Here is a 24,874-nt window from a genome sequence, read left to right as displayed (position 1 = left end):
ATTTGCAAATTTGCTGCGGATTTCCCCCCAGCTCAGACCTGGGGGGAAATCCACCAAGGTGATGATCTGGCAAACCCTTAAATGCAGCAGTAATAGCACTACCGCCACATTTAAGGTTTACCGCCAGACTCGTGATGAGGCCCTATGTCAAGGTTCCACATGAGCACGGCCCTGCGCCATCAGCCATATCTAGGCTGGCTAAAATTATGGAGTCAGTGGCAGATGATTTGGCTGTACTTCAAATGATAAATGATGACTAAACGGTCTGCACATTGCTCTCCTTGGTACAAGCCAGCGCTCTGTTTACTGCGCCTTGAGACTCGACAGGCATGGCTTAAATGAAGGAAGCATTATTATGCCCAACTGTGTGAAGGCTTTAAGAAACAACGTATAGCCTATCACTAGGAAACATCTTGTTTCGTGGACACTATCCAAACTGCAGTAAATGCTCCAAAAAAACATTTTGAAATAATACCAAATCTGACAAAACCTGGTGTTAACACTGATTTAATAAGCTCACAATCATTATGTGATGATCTCTTTGGATTATGTATTAACAACATTGAATTAATTAGGAAGGATATCACGGACAAAAGGAATATTGATCAAAGTATTAAGGGGCCCTCCGAAAGTGGGATGTTAATATCCCCCACAGCAAGGGAAGCGGTCACCTTTTTCTCTGCCTTTGTTCTGACAAATAAAGATGAGATATGTTAGATGGTAGGGGGGCTTAAGTCAGCCTCCCATCTTGATGATATTCCCCTGCATCTATGAAAGATGGCACCTGAGGATTTGTTTGAGCTTCTGGCTGAAGCAGTGAATTCTTCCCTGGCCTGGGGTCAAATCCCCAAAAACTAAAAGAGGCCTTGGTAATACCTTTATTGAAGAAGCCATCTCTGGATGCTAAAGTTCTGGTAAATGATCGTCTTATCTCGCTCCTACCTTTCCTAATGAATGTATTGGAGGCAGTGGTTACTCCACAGTTCAGGACCTTCTTTGAAGGACAGAATGTCTTAGATAGCTGTCAAATGGGCTTTCGTCCCATGGCGGGTACTGAGTCAGTTCTAGTATCAGTACTCAATGATGTTGCCATGATCAGAGACGAGGGGCGCACAGCAGGTCTCATTTCGTTGGACCTGTCGGCCGCCATCGAAACTATTGATCATGGGATTCTGATATCTAGGCTGAAGGCGGTATGGTTCTCAGGGGTAGTTTTGGATTGTTTTAGTCCCTTTTTGGCCTCTTGTTTTCAAACAGTCTCCCTTTTTCCATACCGTTCGTCGGTGGCAGTAACCTGTGGTGTTCTGTCCCATCTGTTTTTCAATTTATATATCTGGCCACTGATGGCACTTATTCGTTCATTTGGCTTTAGGTTTTTTTTCTCATGCAGATGATACCATGCAGATCTTGGCCAATTTGGTCTGAATCTGACAGATGTGGGCGAAAGATAAAAATAAAAAAAATGACTGGACTCTATCTGGGGCTGAATGGAGGCAAATTGGCTCAAGCTGAATGGCCGGAAGACGGAGGTCCTTTTCACCGGCCCACCGGAGTCGGCTTGTGACTGGACCTCTGACTTCTGCCTCTCCTCCCTTAGCCCCCTACCAGAGCCAGCCAGAGCGGTCTGAAATCTGTCCATTAGAATACCTGAATCACTGTCTATGGAGGCCCAGGTTAGCATAATGTGTGAGCAAGGGTTTCTGAAACTTAGCAGTTGAAGAAGGTCCTCCCTGTTGTTCCTGAAAAATGTCACACCCAGATAGTCGCAGCATGTGTCAATGGGCGCATTGACTATTGAAATGTGATTTATTTAGCTCAGCCATCATTTCTCATCCAGCGCTTCCAAGTGCTGCAAAATGCATCAGTATGTTTGGTGAAGCATATTACATTTGCAATGGGGGTCACTAGGGCACAGCAATCTCTTCATTGAATACTCATCAATGCCAGGGTTAAATTCAAAACACTTGTATGATTCACTATGCGCTGAATGGTAAAGGATGTTTAGCCATCCTGGAGAAACTTCTCAGCTCTATCTCTAACCCCAGGCATTTTTTTGAGATCCTCCAACGCAGCACTACTGTGCTTGCCTAAATATAGGAAGTAGTGGATGGGTGGACAAGCCTTTTCTGTTACCCGGCCTAGGCTTTGGAATTCATTACCTCTCCAGCTAAGGATCATCGCAGATTTCATGCCCTTCAAACAAAGACTTAAGACCTTGCTTTTCATTTGAGCTGACCCCTCTCAGTTATCTCTCTCTGGTATCTCCTGCACAGCGCCATCATGCCTTCGGTGACAGTGTGCTATAGAAGAAACTGATTGATTGATTGATTGATTGATTGATTGAATGCATGTTGTCTACCTTGCAGTGGGCCTGTTGAAAGAAATAGTGTTAACTTGCCAAGCTCTGGAGGATGGCTGATATGTGACTAATCATAGATTAACAGAGGACATGACTGGAGATGTATCAACATCGGGGAATTCATTTTCACACAAAATCATTACTAATAAGGAGCCATCTGACCAATTCCTATCACTGAGTGGTACCTTGCTAATTTATAACAATGCAAAATTGATGTCCCAGCTTTAGATGATATAGCACAGAGCACCTTGGTGAGTTTCCTCTGCTTGTACTGCATGCCAAAACTGATATATACCTGGTGAATACTGGTTGAATATTAAACCATTCAATATGTTAACCATCAGAGGGAAGAAAGATTGTTTTCATAACTAAGTGAGTTGCCCAATTATAGCTGACCACACCTCTGGTGGTAGATGATTGTTGCTATGAACAGCAACTCTTGATGTGCCAGGTGCACCTGTAACATACTTACCCAGTGCAGACCATACAGCGCAAATAAACTGGTGCCAGTACATGCATTTGGGGTCTTCATTTGTCCTGACTTGGATATTTCTTGTATGAACAACAGCCAACCACAGCACAGCTTCTTTATTGTAGCAATAATTCCTCTATGCTCAGGAAAACACCTATCCCATGGAAGGAAGTCAGGCTCTCTCCAAGAAAATAATGATTACTATGTAGTTATTCAAATGAGACCTTGTCAATAAAGAATATGTGTAACTCTGTGTGCCGACTATAACACCTATGAGTGAAAACCATCAGCTTCAGAAGGAAAGAAAGGGTTGACATCTCAAGGTGCAATTCATCAACATTTGACAGAAACCCATGTCTGGGATGCATAATGTTTTTTACAAAATGGTACAGTATACTTATCTGTGATTGGTCAGTATGCCAGGAACTTTTTCTTTCAAGGCAGTCTCCCCTACAAGTACTCACAGTTTGGCTAAGTCTTGTTGCAGTTGTACTGACCACATAGGTGCATACCGAGTTTACATGCATTGTTTCGCTCATCAAAAGGAAAAACGGACTTACTATGGTATAAGCAATTAACACATTATAATGCCCCAAATCGGACCCTGTTTTAAATGCATGTAGAACTGAAACCTTGCATGTTTGTTCAACATCATGGTCATATATTATTATTTTTAATTGGGGATGGGAACACACCTCCTTACCAATGGTGGTCTGATGCTATACTCTGTGAGCCCTTCAGTTCCACTGTGGCTTCACTGCCACGATAGGTTAAAATCAATATGCAAATCTTAGAGAGTGGTCTTGGGAATATTCCCCACTCAGTGGCTACACTAAGATAAAGAGAAACTAGAAACTAGCAAGTCTCAAAACCTCACAGTCTTTCGGCCTCATTACCAGTCCAGCAGTAACCCTGCCAGTGATACCGGCCGGTTGCCGCCGGACCCGTAATAATTTACCGCCACCTGACCTCTCGGTGCCACCAGCTCATTACGAGTCCTGCGGCCGTGAATTCAGGCGCTGGTGTATTTGCTAATCCCCATTATCATAGAGTCCTATGAGACTCTATGGGAGTGGGGACCGGGAGCACTGGCACCGTTAGCAATGGTGCTGGTGCTCCTGTGAAGAGTCTGCCTACCGTGGCCGCTGCACCCAGCATGGTCAGACCTGTTGGACACAGTGGCCATGACAGGAAGACTCATAGTTTGCCGGTCCGGAATCAAGCTTGCCAGCACTCTTGTTTCCGGACCGCCAAACTTATGATGAGGCCCTTTGTATCAGCAAGCTATCAGTGTGTTTTCTTGATACAAAAGGCACACCTCCCTATGACACTTAAGTGGCATAGCAATTCACTGCTATGAGGAGGTTTAAGCAGATATTTGTATATTTAACAAAAACTCTAACGAATTGAAGCCCCTGTGAAGCCCTCACAGTATATGACCAAGTGAACGTGTACTACAGAAACAAACTCATGTCTACAATACTTCTCCCATTTGTTTTCTACCGTGATCATGAGAGTAATATGTCTGTAAAGAGAAACAATTCAGAAACAATTCTTATAAATTAATTTATGTTTATTTAAAATAAAAGCTCTGACTGCAGTACCATACCCCTGCAAGGCCACAGCCCAGCTGTAAAATCATTTGGCATGGCAATGCACCATGTCAGTGCTTCACAACCAGGAGACAGCACTCATAACCCGATTGAATCCCAAACAGAGGAAACAGATTTTTATGCCACAATGATTTGCAACAGGTTAAAGGGATGCTGTCTGCTTGCAAAACAATGATATATCAAACTGCACTATGGGCCTCTCTCCTGCCAGTCAGTCCAATATTGACCTGCAGCATATGTTAGGGTTGAATGCCTCTGTGGCTGTTAACAGCTCATTACAGTCCTGGTACTAGTGGAATAACATTATACCTGTAAGTTACCGGCTGACACATTTACAAGGTAAGTCAATTTGTAAGCTCTGTGTTGCGTTCTTTTACTGTAACTAGAAACTGCGCAAAATGCATTCTGAGTCTATTTCTTCTGAAAACTAGTAGATTTCCAAAGAGAATCCACAAGTTCATAAACCTGCCACACATGTTTGTATATTCATGTGGCTGCTTTGCCATTGGTGAAGGCTACCACAAGGAATCAAATGATTTAAAGTCATATTTGCACCCTCCTAGGATCAGTAGAGATTATGTGGTGTGGCTACAAGCTGCAATCCCGTTATTGCGGTTTGAAATTCATCTCGCATCCTCAACAGCATGATTTAGAGGGGCAAAAATGCTTACATATTATGGTCCTCCTGGTGTCGTCAACAGTGCGACTCCGGGGCAAAAACATATGCTCACATTTCAAAGTCTGCTCTTGTGTGACCTCATATACTGTGAACTGTATTATTTTGCAGTGAGCAGCGCACATTGCGCGAACAAAATGGATTATTGAAGGTACTTTATTTGTTTGGACATGTGCATCATCCTCCTTTGTCCAAATATTGTATCTGAGCTCAAAATCGCCCCGTTTTCCATTTTGGATTGTGTGGGTGCGCACATACTATCCTTGCTGAGTTTGCCATGCCAAGATGGCGCTGCCCTTTGTTCAGGCACACGAGTGCTGGAGCTGGTATGCCTGGGGCCCAAGATTGTCCATGACTGCTTACATCATGGCCAATGAGAAGGCCGGCAGTCTTGGCCAGCCCTTCTCCCAAGGCCAGATCCTAAGGCCCCTGTCAACCCATGCCCACCACGGTACGCCGCAATGCCGCCTCAGTGAGTCTGTGCCCCCCACACCCACCCCAATGCCCCCCGTGAGTTTGTGTAACCCCTCCCACCCCAATGCCCCCATGTGTGTCAGTGTCCCCCCACCCACCTCAATGCCCCCCTGCAAGTCCATGTTGCCTCCACCCACCCCTATGCCACCCCCTGTAAGTCTGTGTCATTTCCCCCCCTGTGTGTCCATGTCCCCCCTCCGACCCCAATGCCTTCCATGTGTGTCTGTGTACAATGCCCCCCTGTGAGTATGTGTCCCCCCACCCACTCCAATGCCCCCTCTGTGAGACCATGTACCCCCCTCCCACCCCAATGCCCCCATGTCTGTCCGTGTCCACCCCATCCACCCCAATGCCCCCGTGGGTCTGTGTCCCCCACCTGCCCCAATGTTCTCCCTGTGAGTCTGTGTAACCCCTCCCTCCCCAATGCCCTCCTGTGTGTGTCTGTGTCCCCCACCCACCCAAATGCCCCCCCTGTGAGTCCATGTCCCCTCCCATCCCAATGTCCCACATGTGTGTCCGTGAACCCCCCACCCACCCCAATTCCCCCCTGTGAGTCAGGGTCCCCCGCACCCACCCCAATGCCCCCTGTCTGAGTCTGTGTCCCCAACACCCACCCCACTGCCCCTGTGTTAGTCCATCTCACCCCCGCTTCCCTTCTTTCCCTCCTTCTGTTAATTTTCGGCTGTCTTGCAGCCTTCTTGACCCCCCTCCACCTTTAAACCATATCTCAGCACTTACTCTTATCATCGGTCCCTTGACCATTGATAACATGTCCGTCCCCCTTTTCCCTTCTTGTCTTATCCTCCCACTCCCTCCCCTGCACTATCTTGAACAGTCGTTGACCTTTAATGGATAGTCACTTGTTTTGTTCCTCTCCGTACCCCTTCTTTTCCTCTCCCCTTTACCTCCCCTCCTCCCCCCCTCTTGTCACTCTTGCACTGCAACAATTGTCAAGCATAGTAATTTTACTGCTAGTTTTGTCTCCTTTTCCCCTCACCCACCTCTCCCTTATTGTTCCATGCACTTGTACTATCTGTTATGACTTGATAGTTATTTTTCACATTCTGCTCGGTCCAAGGACTTGTAAGTATGTAATTGTATTCGCCTATGTTCCCTCCCTCCTTGAAGCGCTTTGAAACACATTGTGTATAGGCACTATATAAATAATCAATCAATCAATCATGCTATTGGAAGTCAGAGAAACGGGTGTATTTTTAAAACCCTTCTTCAATATCTGCACTTGTTGAAGTATGTTTTCATCTATTTACTAAAACACACTGCTGTTCAGGCCATCTCTGTAACTGCCGGAGTATGTGGCAGTGCTCAGGATCCCCAAGTGACTTGCAAATATTCAGAGACTGGACTAAATTGTATATAAGGACACTATGTGAAAGTCACTTTAGGGAAAGTTTATCTGGGAATTCCTATTAACTACATTATCTTCAGCTTAAAAAAACAATATAAAGTGTAGGTAAGATGACAAAGGCTACCTTCTATCATACTTCCATGTGGATGTAAGATGGGGACAGTGTTTGTGGATGACATGTTTAAGTGACGAAAGTATGAGTGTTCTGAATGCGTTAGAACAATGTGTTTTTGGTAGTGGACATGTGGGCTGATGTATCCTACTTACCTGATATCATCTAATCACCTAAACTGAAAAGCTAAGGCAGATGTGCCTTTCCTTCAGACTTAAAGTACTGGTCGTCAGTACATCTGGGCTGAACAGATCAACAATGAATTACCCACTGGATTCACATTAGCAGCGTTCAATTCCACGCAATAAAGTAGAGCTGCAAAACCAATATTTGTCGTTGCTGGGAGGGGGTGCGCTTTTTAAAAATATTTGTTTGGTTTTAAATAGAACTTTCGCCGAAACACAATGGCTTGCAATAATGCTAGAAAATAAATGAAATTTGGAAATTACTGCTGTGTATCTTGGCTTATTTTCGGGTGGGGGGTGATACCTGGTAATACTGAGATAATGACATTACTATGTACTGTGGAACTTTGCATTCTAGGGTTGACCATCCCTTGCCATATTCCTGCATTCCTGTGCAGATTCTTTCTACGTATTTGTAGATGTTTCAGCTTTAGCAACCTAGGCAGTAAGAGGAAAGATCAATCTAGATTTGAAATTAATTTGTTTAAACATTCGTCTTTAAATGTACATATGTCTGGGAGCAGACACACATTTGAGATGTTAGAAATATTTGGACAATACAGTTTAATAATGTATTTATGTATTTAGTGTACAGTGCCAACAACAATTTAATGTAACAGTTAATTAAATGTGCCCCATGAAGGGTTAGGCAAGATAAAGAAGGGGTTACTGAAAGCCAATGGTATTCAAACGGGGCGGCTGGCCCCCCATAGCCTGGCACAAAGGATTTCGGGGGGCAGGGGTTGTCAGACTCTTTAAACAAGGATTACCTGACTGTTTTTAATATAACAAAAGGATTAAGGTCAATGCTTTTACTGTATTTTCTTGTTATGTGTAGGTGTTCAAAATAAGGACGCACACAATGTTTTAAAAAAATATTCCAATTCAATAAAAAAATGAAAATGGCTTACTTTAAATGTTAGTTTGTTCAATGTTTAAAGAGATTCCATTTGCACTGTGGAAGTTTCCAGAAAAGTAGTACAATGTACTGAGTCATTAAACTGTGGACATGTTTTTTTTAATAGTAGTTTATACAAAATTGGCATAAGCTTCTTAAGTGTGTAGGGGGCCAAAAAAACAACAAACGCCAAATTAAAAAAGAAGTATTGTAATGGCAATGTAGACATAATTGTTATATTTTAAAATGAAGTTTGATTTAACTTTAAATTATTTTAAATCAATGTAACTTTATTTTGAACATTTAATTTGATTTAGCGGCCAGATGCCCCCAGGTTTGGTGCGCTCCACAAAGGCCAAATAGATCAAATAAAACAATGTATTTCACACTACACAGAACTATCTGTGGAAATAGAAGTTTAAATTATTTTAAATCAATGTAACTTTATTTTGAACATTTAATTTGATTTAGTGCCCAGATGCCCCCAGGTTTGGTGCGCTCCACATTTGCCAAATAGATCAAATAGCATTTTTTATTTCACACTGCATACAACTATCTGTGCAAATAGAAGTGTAAATAATAATTCCCAGTTTTTAAACATTTCAAATATGATGTGTAGATTTTGAAATGTCATTATTAACTTCTCGGGTGTGCAATTGGCCAAACAAAGGGCGCAGGGACGTCATTTAGGGGTCGCCAGAGGTCGCAAGAACGACCACTGCGGATTGGCCAGCTAACTCTGTCAATCTTTTTTGTGACCTATGGTATCCGTACAATCAGAGCAGGGGGCGTTGTAAGCGGATTCAATTCAACACTACAGCTAAGTCAATGCCTAGTCTGGGGTGCAGATGGAAACCCTTATTGATATATTTTTATGTCCAGTTCGTTTACTCTGGATGACAACCCTTACATAACACCCCTCTGTTAGAATCCCCCTGACCCTACTGAGCCAAGAAGTAGGTTTGTTTTGCAAATTAAAAGGTTTATTTGAAAATTAAACAATACATATATATCACACTTTTATAATAAATTAATGTTTGATAGCACACTTGTGAAGATGATAGTGATCAACAATGGATAGTTTTACAGTGGTGCACTCTTTTTAATGGCTTAGGAGTTGATATAGAGAGGATAAAGTAGCTGAGAATGCGTTTATGGCTTCAAGGACAATGCAATGATGAATGAAAATGCAGTACAGAAAATAAACTTGATGGGACTTCAACAAAAGACAATGTAATCACTTTTCTTTGACAATTCACCCCCCCCCCCTTTATGCAAGGTAAAGAGATGGGAGGAAAGCACACAGTTCTCAGGAATGCAATCAAATATAATTCAGTTCCCCCCTAGCAAGCTTAGATGAAAACAGGAAGGAGTTTTAAACACAGGCAAGATACTTTGATGTGGTTGCAATTAAGTGAAAAATATGCGAAAAATGCTTTTAATTCCCTATAGGAGGGTCAGGGTGAGTGAGAGATACTTAAATTAATTCAGGATCACCTTAGCAATGCTCTATGAATGATTGTCAGGTTGCACACGAATTTCAGCAAGGAAAGCAAGGACAAATATTTTTACACATGGCTGAAATAAAGCAAAATGTTAAATCGCGGCAAATTTAGTCACGTGCGTCGAGCGCAATTACGGAGGCACTATAAGGAGAACCTAGAATCTTAGCTTTAAGATGACAGTTAAAACTTGCTCCTAGCACAAACTGTTCTGGAGATACGACTGATTTAGTAAAGGTAGTTTTTCGGATTCAATGACAGTTTTGAGTTTTTAAAGATGACAGAATGACACGATTCTAGGAGGCAGTTCTAATTAGGTTAAAATAGTTGGATTAGATTATTTTAAACAAAGAGATTGGTTTTGGCACAGTGCTAGCTGGGTACTCACACTAGATTTTGGACAGGAATGCGACTTCGTCACCGATCGGGTCAGGATTGGCTGGACTTCTGCTAGCAGTTCTTCACAGCGATCTGGTCTCTGGTTCTCTCTGGTTCCGGATACAGCACTGCTTTCTGGATACTGCTACAGGTTCTTGCAAAAGTTCTTGGCAAAGAATTCAAACAGCTCTCCCGGCTGTTGAATAGTTTGGTTGGTTTTGAGGCCTGCTGAAGAGGATTCAGCTTGTGGATTCAGGCCTCTCTGCTACAGTCAATTTCTGGTCTCTGGAGATTGATGGATTTGAAGTCTGGATCTCTGGATGTGAAGTCTGAAGTCTCCCGGCAAAGCGTCCCGCAAGAAAGTGGAAAGTGAATGTCTCTACCTGGGTTTCAATGTTCCTTTTATGTGTTTTGAAAATGGGTGTGTGCCTGGGCCTAGCTAAGCCTGCCCCTCTCACTTATCATTGGCCAAGCTTTCCTCTCTCCCTTGATTGAGGGAAAGAAATGGAGTGTCAGAGTGATGCTGTAGGTTTTATGGTCAGAGGAACCTCCCCTTGTCAAATTGCACACAAATCTATTTCTCACCCAAATACATATTTATCTATGTACCATTTTTCTAATATTATAGGTCCAGTTAACATATTTTCTGTAGCACCAAACCATGCGATCCCTGTCTTTGTACGATGTTGTGTCCACTTATGACAGAATTCTCCCCTTTTCATCCAGATAACGACCTCTAAACCTTTCCAGATTGTACACAAATGTGCACCAGGGATATGGGTTTCAGATGATAAAATGTCAGATTTTTAACATGCATACATTTGAAGTAACAACCTTTTTTCCGCTACTATCCCCAAGAACATACCACAGGGTCCTAAGACCTCTTAAAATGTGCACAGAAAAATCACACGAATGATGATGTTATTTATATAATTTTGACAAGTCCGCACTGTGAATTATCCATCTTTTTAAAATCATGCTCTGGCCCCAAAGGGGTGTGGTTTTCCAAAGCGCATGGTGGAATTTCTGGTTTATCCACTTCCCCCAAGCTCAGCTTGCTCTCACAGGCACTGCCCCTCCCAGTTTCTCCCAAGAGGAAGCCATTTTACGACCTCCCCAATATAACATTTGCCAGGGACAGTGCTTTGTTTTAGTTTCCTGTAGTCCCCAGGTGCTGCTCCCCTAATCCAATCAGAGAGGTGTCATCTCCTTTTGGCAGGGGCAGCAGGATGCAGCCAGGCCTGGGAAGAGTTGTTGAGCCAGTTCAACTCCTGTCGGGGGTAGTTGTCAGGTAGAATTCAGCTCAATGTCACTTTAGTTCCCACTTTTCTACATTCAAATCACACTGACAATTTTTACACATGCAGCTAGAACACTGATTCTAAGTTCAAAACTATGACATGTAAACAATTGCAACCTATGTGACACTCACAAGTAGGTCACTCATTTATTCTAAACATTTCGATTTTAGTGGCTTTAAACCCAAATTCACATCCCCAGCTATTTTTTATATATACATTAAATAATTACTTCCTTCAAGTCATTTCAGAATATAGTTTTACATTGTATTCACCTCTTAGCAAGTCTTTCCTTGTCCTGGTTTGGGTTAATTTGTTCAGTTTTACACAAAAGTATGGTGGTTTTAAAACACTGGCTTTCTGATAGTGGTGAGCACCAGTATTGCATCCATTTTTGACATTAAGAAAATGAATTCCCCACAGTTCTGGGTTGCTTTTGGCAATCAGCATTGACATTCTCAATGGTTTCAGGCTACTGTCTGTGTAGCCCAATGGTGGTTTTAGGCAGTGCCCTCCTGTGCTCACAACATAGGCAAAAATGGGTGGCAGCCTATTCTTCATGTTTTCCCTGTGCACTCTCTGGGGGAGTTCTGGCCATCATGATGTTTTCAATGCCAGTAATGCACAGTTTTATGGTAGAGCTTGGATGCATGAGTAAAAACATCCCACAGCGTGGCCACAGCTATCTTCATGCCTTGCTGCATGCTTGCTGGTCCTCCATTTTGCACGTGGTTTCTGTTTCTCTAAGACATGTGCAGCGCTCCTGAGCTCCTCCTGGCTATGTCCAAGCAAGGCCTGGTGAGTACACAGTGTCGGGGTGGCAGACAGTGGCTTGTGTGAGTCTGAGTCTGACTGAGAGGTGGGGGGAGGGTGGGTGTGTGTGTGGCAGTTGCTGCAGCATGTGTGTGGTCGGTCGTGCCCAGCCCTCGTCTGCGGTGCCGTCACAGGCCCAGTCTGAGGTTGGGTGTGTGGGTCGGGCATGTGTGCTTCGCACACCATGACACATCACCAATGGTCTGGAATTACCTGGCGGAGGCCACAGTGCTGCCGCCACAGGCCCTGGGCCGGCCCCACCACTTATCTAGCGAGCACTCAATTATCTCATAACCGCCTCCTCCTCCCTCTCCATTAATATATTCCTCCCATTACCCACGCTTCTTCGCCTCTCTGCCCCCTTTTCCCCTAATCTGAACCCACCCAGCACCTCTTGTCTTGCGTGCGCCCCAACTACCTCGCTTAAAATCATCTCCTGTCATGTTTATGAACTTTCTTCCACTCCCAACCTCCCTTAATCCCCAATTATTTCTCCCACCTTTTTGTTTCCATCAGCATGCTCCATCCCCCTCCTCACACCAAGTTCTCCACTCCTGCTCCCCCTGGGGTCCCTGGCTTAGCCATCCACTCTCCGGCTCTTCTCTCCCTCTACCGGCCCACCAGCCACCAGCCCCCTGTTTGCAAACGCCTTATCTCCCTTCCTCACTTGTTTTTACAATGCAAACACCTTCAAAGACAGTGAAAACAAACCATAGCCTTTTCTAGTAATGTTCTTTGTTTTTTTTTCTGCCTCCCTTCCTGCCTCTTTGCCTTTTGTGAAATTATTGACCCGCACCCTGGCTGGAGCAGGGTGCCAGGTACGGGGGTGGGCGGATGAGAGGAGGAGTGCAGGGCATGGCCGGGCTGTTCAAATTTCCTTAACACTGGCACTGGTCACCCAACTGGCCTGCCCTGCGACACGAAGAATGAAGTAAACTCTCTCCATCAAAACCGCAACTCATGCAGCACCAAACCAGCTTGCACTCAAGCCTCATTCAGATTAATGGGTCTTTAAAAAAATTATAAACAAACAGTTGCTCTAGACGGAAACTATTTATCTTTTTTGTTAAACAAAATAAACTGCATTGTCACATCGAGGACCACACCTCGTGAGACACGAACAACAGTGCAGATCATCCTTGCCGATTGCTCCTTTGTCAGGATGAGAAAATGAATGAATTGAAGCACATCACACCGGCTCCTAAATCAGAAAGCACGGGACGTGCCTCCCAAATTCAGTTCAGACCCCACTAGAAAAACCATGGGAATGCTGATTTCAAATTGAAAAAAGTGGAATAACGGATATAAAGGAAACTACAAGGGGGAGCCCACACCTCAAAATAGGAAAGCCACACTGCTTGGTCCAACGGAACCCATACAGATGAGCATGTTAGGAATAAAAAGGCACGCATTGTCTTTACAATGTTTTGTGAGGTCCCACACCCCCTCTGTTGCCCCATGTTGTTTCTTGATGCCCCCCACCCTCCAATGCCCTGTGTTGTTTACTTGATGTCCCCCGACCCCCTCTGATGCCCTGTGCTGTTTCTTGATGTCCCCCCTCTGATGCCCCGTGTGGCTTTGTAAGGTCTCTCCGTGCCCTGTATGGCCCTTGATGTTTTTGTGAGGTCCCCTAACCCCCTCTGAAGCCCCGTGTTGCTTTATGTAGTCCCCCAAACCCTCTGATGCCCTGTGTTACTTTATGTAGTCCCCCATCCCCTCTGCTTCCCCATTGTTGTTTTGTGAGGTACCCCACCCCCTCTGTTTCCCCTTGTTGTTTCTTGATGCCCCCCGATGCCCTGCGTTGTTTACTTGATGTCTCCCTACCCCCTCTGATGCCCTGTGCTGTTTCTTGATGCCCCTCCTGATGCCCTGTGTGGCATTGTTAGGTCCCACCCACGCCCTCTGATTACCCGTCTTTTCCTTGATGCCCCTTACCCCCTTGGAGACCCAGTGTTGTTTGCTTGATGTCCCCCCACCCCCTCCAATGCCTGTGCTGTTTATGAGGTCCTCCCTGTCCCTCTGATGCCCGTTCAGTTTGTTGATGTCCCCCCCACCCCTTCTGATGCCCTGTGTTCTCTCTTCAGCATTTCATGTGTTTCTTACCCACCTCAGGCTTCTCAACATCTCCAACCTGTTGCGGATGCCTGGATTTTTTGTCTCATTAATCACTTGTTTTTTGGTGTCACACTCACACCCTTCTCAATCTTCATTCTTGCACTGCCTGGTTTGTTGCCCAGGTGGGCCCTGACTCATATGATGCCTATTGTCATTGTCCCTCTCCTTAGCCCCCTGGGATGCTGTCTCAGTCCCCCCTTCCTCTGTGTCCCCCACCATTAGCACATAAGTTTTTAAAATAAGTCCCCGGACCTGTTAGCCACCTGTCTGTCTGCCCCCCACCATTTGTTCCCACCTTTCCCTTTCCCCGCCAGCACTAGCTAATTTGTCATCAAAGCTACTAAAAAAGTTGAATGTTCTGTACATCTCCTCTCCTTCTTTCCAATCCCCTCCTGTTGTTATATTCCGGCACTACCTCAATTGCCTTCAGTCATAGTAATGTAGCTGCCTGTCTGTCTCACATTCTTGCTCACCCCTCCTCACCTCCCTTTCATTGACTTAGCACTTGCACTGTCTGAAATGTTGCCAGGCTCATTATGATAGTTGTTTTTTGTTTTTCACATTCTGAATGCATCAAGGACTGTAAGAATGCTCACTGTATATGTTTTCCCATGTTCCCTCCCTTCCTTGAAGCACTTTGAAACACATTGTATTTAGGCACTATACAAATAAACTATCAATATCATTACATTCATTTTCTACACCTTGGCAATACCGGCTGCTCACACTCACACACGTTCTATTAAAACACACACCGCCCGGTTCTAATCCTTCCTACAAGTAATGCTGAAGTGAGTAGCTTGTTTATTTTTGCCACCCTAGCAATGGTAAATGGGACTTGTGGCCTGCAGCTTATACATTTGCAATGCATTTAAGTAGGATTTCACATTGTGACACAAGAACAGTATGACACGAGAACATTATATAAACTGCTCTTTGCCCGAGCCACACACAAAGCCTAATAGCAGCTTGTTTGTCTCCTTCTCTTCCCCCCTTTCCCCCCTTCTCTCCCCTTCCAGCACTATCTGAATTGTCATCAGATCTAGTAAACTGCTCCTTGCCAGAGCCACGCTCTCAGCCTGGGTCTGCTGTGGCCTACAGAGTTAGTTCCTAGAGATCCTAGGGCAATGGTGCATAACATGCGTTCCTCTGAGTCACAGAAGGTTAATGATGAATCGTTGCCAGGCCTGAAGTCAGTCTCTAGGTCTGTCATGTGCAAAACCTCTGTGGTCCAGTTTGTCTTTGCATGATATGTGCACCCCAGAACTCTAAAATTTGATGAAAAATTAATATGGTATGGTGTTGCACAAATGATTCTTCCATTCTGATATTTTGTTTTTATTTTCAGACCTGCATCTTCGTGTTGGAGTTCTTTCCTTTATGTGTTTTCAAGGCCAGCAAACAGTACCACCATTGAGCAGCTGACATCCAGCCATATCTGTGACCGCTGTGGGAGGTAAATGAACATATTGAAAATGGACAGCATATGTTGAAGATCTGATCTGTTAGTCCATATCTATTTATGCATTGCAGCCTTGTCCTAGTTGTTCCAATGCTAAAGAGTGTTGTCTCTCTTCCATTGAATCAGAGAATACCACAACATTAACTTCAAATGACACTGAATGCATGATTCACTTCAGTTTTTCGGGACCTAAGGGTTTCCTTCTTTTTAGGGGCAAAGTTAGAACAGGTTGCAACTGTTAATCTCCCACATTTAAACTATAATTTGACTATAACCCTGACAGATAGGACTGGCCTAAAAGTAAGCTATGAAAATAAATACTTGAAATCACTGCTTTGGTATGTACTCAGTGCTCCAGATAAGATTGTGGGATTATTGTATTCCCTACTTTGTAAATTTGGGACTAAAATGATTTTAGGAAGTAAAAAAATGTAAAGCCAGTTCCCCACAGCAGTTTTATTGTAAGCAAGTCTCAAAGGTTTTTCTAACAGTTATGTTGCACCTAGTTACACATACACATTAAAAGATCATGTGCATGTCTACCGATCGAGCAGTAATAATAGTACTTTCTACCCTTGGTACTACGTGCGCTACCTCTCCAAATATCCATGGAGCTGTGTGTGTGAAAGCAGGGGGCTCAGGGTCCACACTGTTTGTTTCCTATTTTTTGTTGGGAGTATTTGTAATCTCTATTTTTATTTTTGCAGAGTATTAGCTTATTTTCAGGGAGTACAGTGATATAGTTGTAAGCCAAAGAAATATATTTCAGATTTGTCTCCTCTTTGGTGTGCAGCAGAAGTGGTCCCCCAAAGAAGAGTGAAGAACAAAACAAGTTGGGAAGACACCCAGGAATTCAACATTTGCTTGAATAATAGCTTCCGATTTAGCAGTACAAAAAGAACTAACACATCTACACCTACAGGAAAACCCTAGGATCCAAAACAGAGGTCAATCCTTGATATTTTTTATCCAAAACCAAGAGGAGCTGGCCCTACTCCAGACTCTGATTCAAGTAAGTGCAAGAGGTCTGATGATACCTCCAGTGGCAGTTCAAGCACAGCTGTACTTGTTGTCCAACCATTGGCCAGCACATCAACTCTTGCTGGCAGCGGAGCTGCTTCTTCAGGTGCAGACAGTGCATCTACATGAGCTGACATTGGTTCAATATCTTCACATGCTGACACTTTGTCTAGAGCTCTTTCTTCCTTGAGAAGTGAGCATAAAGGTCCCAGGTGCACACTGCGCCAAAAATGCAATTATTAAATACAGAGTTGTATTTTATTTTGTATGGTTGGTCAGCCTGACACGTGTTTCTTGCCTAACTGGCTCTTCATCTGAGGCTCTATGTTGAAGTGGGAGTTTCAAGTCGAAAGGGCATAAATTGCCAGTACTTGCTCTTACGCTTCGCAGATGCGGTAGAGGCTAGATTCTAGGACGGAAGGCAACAAAAAATAGCATCAACCAACACTGCAAAGTGCTTTGTCACTTTCCTAACGATATTCTGATGTACAAGATTTGCCACAAATGAGTTCATGTCATTTTGATACTCAGGAGATGGGTAGTGCCAATATCTTCTAGCCATTTTTACCTTAAGAAGATCATTATTATCAGACAGCAAACACAATAAGTTTCCCTTATTGTGAAACTGTTGCTATTTGTCTGTAGCTCAGAAAGCAAGTCCTTGACGACCCAAAAGACATACAACCTTTAGTAACTGCAGGATATGTTGATGATTCTCTTCAATCTTTTGGTCCCCAACTTTTTCTTGCATGGAAACAGTTGAGTGTGGAGGGAATGTAGTCTGTTTTACATGATTAAAATCTGCCCAAGTTGCAACCAAAGATTTATGCTTATCAAAATCTGAGTGCATCTTTAAAGCACAACCTGTCTTTTCCCATTTAGCGATGCCAATGTCAACAAATGAAGCATTACCACGTGCACGCCCCCTTCCTCCAGACGTAGAACCAAAATGTCTGTATGCAAAGCAGTATACTTTATCTTTCAGAACTGAATACTCCACCCAAGGATATGTTTTGTAGTCTCTGTTAAACTTACGGGAACCAGTTACAGGGTATCTAGGACATTTTGGCTGTACAGGGTCACTGTATTGGTTGATGAAACTAAAGGCATTTCACAAAAAGAACAGATGAGCTTTGTGATCCGGTTTGTAGATAAACATGGGAATATTCAGGAAAAAGCCATGGGATAATACCACATGGAGAAGTTGGATGTGTCCAGTTTCGCTGCATCCATTGACAAATCTGTACGCAATGCTGACTTTGACTGGAAGAACTGTGTGGCACAATGCTATGATGGGACATCAGTTATGAGTGGCTGTTTCAATGGAGTACAAGCAAAAATAAAAGAAATTGCTCCACTGGCAGTTTACATTTGCTGGCATGTACATCATCTAAACCTTGCATTAGTGCAATCTATCACTAACATACAAACAGTGAAAGATCTTTTCTCAACTTTGCTGTATGTGTTTTTTTCACAAAGTTCTCCTCGACACAAACTCTTTGTAAAAGCTCCAAAAAAAAGTGGTCCGGCAGTATACGAGTTAGAAAGACTTTCTGGCACTAGATGGTTTTATTCGTATGCTTGTGTTAAAAAAATACAGGCTTGATTTGAGGCCATTGTAGATGGTCTCAATGCAATAGAATCACAGCAACGTGACAAGCAGGCGTGTTTAGAAGCCAAAGGACTTCTCCAAAATATGCAGTGCTTTGAGTTTTTGCTAACTTTGCTAAGTATGTCAGCAAATCTGAAAAAGATTCATCTGTTATCTGAAGAACTTCAGAGAAAGGATCTTGATTTGCCAAATGCGAGCAACCTAATTCAAGTGACAAGAACTGCCAGTCAACCATCGACAAGAATGCCATTGGGTGCAAATAGTCAATGATGCAACATAATTGGCAGAAAAATGTGCTATTGAAACAGTTGAAGACCACAACTGAAGAGCTTTACCATTAAGGCAGCACCAACTGAGCAGCAAACTAACAGAATACTTTGTTGGTACTACTGTAGGGAAGGGGCCTGGACATTATGAGCACCCTGATGATAGAATGCCACAGACTGAACGGTTAAAGCAAGAGGTGTTTTTCTCAACCTAGGATAGGTTTGTAATAGAAATGGATGCTCATTTTATAAATAACATGGGGCTTATCAAGGCTGCTGGCATGTTCAATCCAAGGGCTAAACATTTCTTGGACGACTCATCTGCAGATGTTCTTGTTGAGCACGACCTAGGGCCCCAAGTAAATTATGCTGGATTGCATTCAGGCCTTGATACTGCAAGGATCTTTTTATTTGACAAGACTTGACCAGTTATTCACTCTGTCGGGTACTCCATACAACACCAGGAGGCTTTTCTGAGGTCCTAAACCTGTTGGATCTGGTCCTTGCATTGCTGATTACAACTGCAATAAATGAGAGGTTCTTCTCCTGTTTGAAAAGAGTTAAAAACTATTTGTGAAATAGATGTGGAGACAAGAGACTTAGTGATTTGTTGCTATTGGCATGTGAACCTATGGAGGTTGATGATGTAAATTTGAGTGATGCCATTGACCAATTTGCTGACATGCGGCACAGGAGGTATCCTCTGAAAAAATGGTCCATTGTATTCTTTGACACTGCTAGGTTATAGCTTAATTTTCCATTTAGGTCCTTCTTTTCAAGTCACACAGACCTAATCACCACCACATACAGTCTTCAAAACCATCTGCTACTCTCCTACTCTCCTACAATACCAGCCTCTTCTCATGAAGTCAGCCATGATACATTGCTCATGCACTACTTCAAAACACTGCATGGTATGCTGTTGAGTTGTGTCAGCATCTTATTGTTTACCAGTGAGCTAAGCAAAAATTGACTATTATATCAGAAACATCCCCTTAAGAAGGGCACCCCATACCCTTACAGCCAGTCATGTGTGTTCCCAAAATGGCAGCATCTGCCACATAGTCGGCATCCTACAGATTTTCAGTCTAAGCAACCGCAAGACATTCAATTAGTATTTTCCTGTGAAGCCAGACAGCCACAATCATTTGCCGAAAGCCATTCTCTTAGAATGTGAGTAGCCTCCATCAGCATCTTCTTGACAAGTCAGCCAGAAGCTGCAGCACAGCTGGAGCTTTGTGTCATGAAAACATTTGCTATCCCGCCTGGCTCTTCTTCATTTCTAGTCAATGAAGCAATGATGAACCATCTAAGCAGCATCTTCCTTTAAGCCAGTCACCAGCTGCCCCACAGCTACAGTTCTGCCTTCACAATGCCATCACTGTATCTTATTTGTAGTCAACCAAGCAATGATGAAACACACCGTCAATGTCTTCTGTTTAAACCAGCCAGACACCATCCGCATCACAACCAGTTTTCTGTGACATCACTTACTTGCAGACTGTTCTCTGCCAAACACCTGCAGCTCCACTACCAGTGTTCTATGACTTGATCTGTTGCCATTGAACACTCACAGCACTCCTCTCTGGTTTCTGGTCACCTAAGCAACAACCTACCTGTGAGTCAGAATCTTTGCCTTACATGAGGAAAGGCATGCACCATTTGTTCCGCAGCACAACTGTTTTGGCATTGAAACAGCAGCACCGGACACGTCTGTCAAGCAATTGCTCTGCTCAATCTGGTAAGACTACATTTTAAGTCTTATGATCAGAGTGAAGGAAGAGCAACTGTTGGGCATTACCCCAAAATCTATACAATAGTACTAATTGTTGGAATGTGTATGTGTACCATTATGAAGAGGTGCGGGGTGTAGAGGACAATGAACATGTAGGAACAGAAACCTAGGCATATAAAGGGTGTTGGTGAGTTTGTGAGTAATGCAAAATGCATGCAGGATATGGGTTCAGGAGTTATGAGGCTTTTGGTACTGAAGTTGGCATTACTCAGTAATGCACTGTATTGCCTTGAACACATTTTGAACTATTCTGTTGGCAGCCAAAATAACACAAGAAGAACTGTTACAGCAGAAGCCTCACGAGAGTACAAGGAGGAAGATGGAGTCTTGATCTCTGTTTTCTGGATGTGAGTATAATACCTACCCATCCTTAAATTGTGTGATGGACACAGCAGGTTTGCACACAGAGAGTACTCCAAGTATTCTCCTTTTCAGATTTTTGGTAAGGATGCAGCACTAGAATGGAATAACAGGTTTCAATATTGGTAATCAGGTTTTGTAAAGCAGCAAACTTCTGTAGACCTTGTATCGTAGATCTTGTATGGTACCTCAAATAAACAAATTATACTTGTTTTGAAAGTGAGTGTGATGGTAGTTATGTATAGAAACAAGAACTTGAATTTTTTTTTCCTTGTGACTTATGCAAGTACTTTGAAGAGATACAGGAAGATGATCAGGTAGAAGTATTTGCCAATGCACTAATCAAACCCATTTTAAACGGATCTCTAGGTTCTGAAGGAGATGCAAGTCAGAGTCTGGCTGTTTGTGCAGGAGTAATGAAGTCCATGAAACAACTACACACAGTACAACACAACGGTGAAGGGAACTTGTCGAATCAGAAGAAAATGGGGTAGGTGCCAAAATCATTAAAGATTGTGGATGCCATCGACTAGAAGAATACATGTTCTCTGGTGAAATATTCTCCCTCTCCCCTGTTATCCTGGCTTTCCCCTATCCACATACCCACCTATCCGCCCCTGTCCCCGCAGAATGTGGTTTCGCTCTGTAGTCCTGTTGAAATAATAGGGCGGATCCACATAAAGAGGGGATTTGGGTCCATACACTTGCCGTGGCAAAATCGACCTTGACACTGCTACGTGTGATGATCCATCTTATATTTAATGTCACAATACAGTGATATCGTAACTATATTTTTCTTAGTGTTCTGAAGGATAATGCTTTATGAGGCCACTTCCTGTGATGTCACATGTGGGTGTGGTCAAATGACACCAGTTCATGTGATGTCACTTGGGGGCATGGTCAAATGACATCACTTCATGGAATGTCACTCTTGGGGGTGTGCCATTATGGTGTCACTTCCACTACCCCTGATGTTTTGGTGAAATGACGTCCCTGAAAGTGCGTCCACAGATTTCACAAGAAGTATGGAAATTACGTTTCTTAGGTTCCTAGTGTAGCATTTGCAAAGTGTTAATGCATTTACACAGATAACAGATAACAGATTTTATTGTCTACCTATTATTTGAAATGTTGGTATGACTATACTTTAAACATATTTATCCTCACAATAATGTTAAAATGTTGGCATGTCCTCATACATTTATGTGTAAAATTGAAGCCATAGCTAGTTATATGTCTTGGTTTCCTGGTTAGGGTTGCATACATTAATCTGAAAATGTGTCACCATTTAATATTAAATAATATTTTTGCAGCATTGTAACATATCTTCATTGTAGTGAGATGCCTTTATAGGTGCACACATTATTGACATTGTGGGCATTTTATTTAGAATTTACTGATGCAAAACCAAGTTTGCAGTTGCAAACCATTTAGTTGCCTAAATGGTTAGTCTAGTTGAGATAATCATACAGCATTTTTCTATACTACACTGTAGATACCACTTCTCTTTGAAAGTGTTATTCTTTTAAGATTTTTTCAACTCAAGGTTCATTTTATATGTTAACATTTGTATTTAACCTGTCATATAGATGTGCTTGTAGAAGGTGAGAAGATATATCATTGTTATTACACAGCCCACGGTAGTGGATGTGTAGTTATGGTTAAATTGCTAATCCCATATGAAGAGCACTTTTTGGGCGGCTTATAACTTCGCTCCCCCTGTACGAATCCTCACCAAACTTTACAAAAAAAGTATATGGCCCACTCTGATTTATTTTGCACATTTTTGTGAGGTTTGGTCCCGGGAGGGCAAAGTTATAGGGGGGGTCCCAAAATTTATTTATTTCCCATAGACATAATGGGAAAAAACTTTGCACAGGCCTACAGCTCAAACCACTGGACAGATTTCCACCAAATTTGCATCAGCTGTTTGGTGGAAATTAGTTCCAAAAGCATGCTTTTGTTAATTTGTTGAAAATCAATGCAAGTTTTATTTTTAAATGGCCAAAAAGTAAGACAAAATAATTAGTGATATCTATGTCTGCTCCACGGACACATTTCCCTGTTTGCTCCGCAGACAGGACACCGATTGGCTAATCGGCTTTCATCATGTCCGAGGACACGCAACATGTTCTCTGATTGGCTGGGATAAGGCGTGAAGTGCGTCACATTGTTTCGATGTGCCCGCCATATTGGAACCGCTGACAGCGCAGCAGCGAACAGAGGCAAAATGAAATTTTGTGGAGTGTGTTGGTGTGCAGAAGTGCTTGGGGGAGTTGGGGAGTGAGAGATAGGTCAAATACTGTATATGTTTAGGTAGCAGATGCCCTTGATGTGTTTGCCATGTCCACGGTTGTCACGGTTGTTCCCGGACATAATAAATGCACTGCTGCTAACATACTTTATTATGATGTTGGTTTTGGGTTGTTAGTAGAGGATTGATTGTAATTAATATCCCCTATAAGCAGCTTCAATACTACAGTCCAAATGGTATTATAGGTGTGTTATGCTGCGGTGGTTGTGGCCAGGGCCTAGAGTCTTGGGTGCATGGCTGAATGCCATAGGCCGTAGGCCATTTACTCAAGAGTCTAGCCCCTGGCCGCAACCACTACAACATAACACACCCTTAGAATCAAATACCCATCAAATATCCAGAACCCAAAAGTTGGTGTACTGTTTCATTTTAGTGTTTGTATGTTAAGTGTTGGCTATGCTATGCAGTTAAGATTGTGGAGTTTGTAACAAGGAGTGCAGTGTTTGTGAGTTTATTTATTTTATACTTACTGGTTGAGTTTTTTGTGGTTGTATACAGTTTTTTCATGACATGGGTAACTGGGCCAGACATACTTTTTCGATCTCTGTGATAAAAGCAAAGATTGTATGTTAGAGCAGGTAGTTCATAATGAGTTATTGCATTGCATAATAGACATTTCTGTATTTTATTGACCCTCATATTTTGTACTTTACAAGTACTATAGTTCAAACCAGTGTACTGTGCAATTTGCTCAGTTTCTGTGTTTGTTTTCTAAATCATTGGGTCTGTGGGAAAAAATCCATGCTGGATTAAAAGAAAAACATCTATGTTGTGGTACAATATATTTCTTTCATTGTTTTACTGTTTATTTTGTGTTTCATGCTAATCTTCTATCTTTGGCTTGTTACAGATTTTTGGGGCAATTATATACCTGTTGGCGTATTCTAATTGTTTATTTCTGCTTTTATGCTATTCATCTATCTGTTGGGTTTTTGCAGATTTTTTGGGGCAGTTAGGTACCTGTTGGCATATTCTAACTGTATATTTCTTGTTTGATTTCAGTAGTATTTGTTTATCTGTTTGCTAGTTTTAGATTTTTTGGGGCAGTTAGATACATGTTGGAGTACTCTAACTGTGCAGTTATGAAGTTGAAATTTTGCTTATGTTCATACACAGATTACATATTAAATTTTGGTTTTAAGAATATTAAGTATGCGTTTACAAGATTTGCTGGCAATCTCTACTTTAGAGTAATGGTGCTATCATTACATTCAAACCATCCAAAATTCTTTTTTATATATGCAGTGTAGTGACCTGCATTGGTTGTGGCTCATGCATGGTAGATTATACCTATTGTTGTGAAGGTTTTCTTACCCAGTGATTCTTGACCATGTGTGAATCCAGTCATCTTACAGTTGTTTTTGGTACCGTCTGCATTGTAACGTAAAAGCATTACTATTACGTATTTACTATGTGTATGTATTTGTAGGGTGGAGTGATTATCTGAATTGCAGGTAGTACATGATCTGACATGGTTTGTATTTTGTGCAAGTTGCTGAAATGGAATGGATTCACAGTTAGGGACTTCTTCCTGTGCAAACATGGTTGCAGAGAGTACATGTATGTTTCCACATGTGTGTATAGGTATGTTATAGTTTTTTATTTCTTGTAGTAAGTACATTAGACATTCTTGTGGTTCTTCTTGCAAGTTTATCATGAATTTGGCAATTCCAGCACTGTAGTCCAATTGTTGTCTTATTCCATGAACACTGTAAGATTTTTCAGGATTGTTGGTTGCATTTCTATGAAGGACTAACATTTGCAAACACAATTGATCTGTACTT

This window comes from Ambystoma mexicanum, chromosome 12 (genome assembly GCF_040938575.1).
Source record: "Ambystoma mexicanum isolate Mex_15411 chromosome 12, UKY_AmexF1_1, whole genome shotgun sequence".
Lineage (NCBI taxonomy): Eukaryota > Metazoa > Chordata > Amphibia > Caudata > Ambystomatidae > Ambystoma > Ambystoma mexicanum.
Note: the sequence above shows the minus strand (reverse complement) of the source record.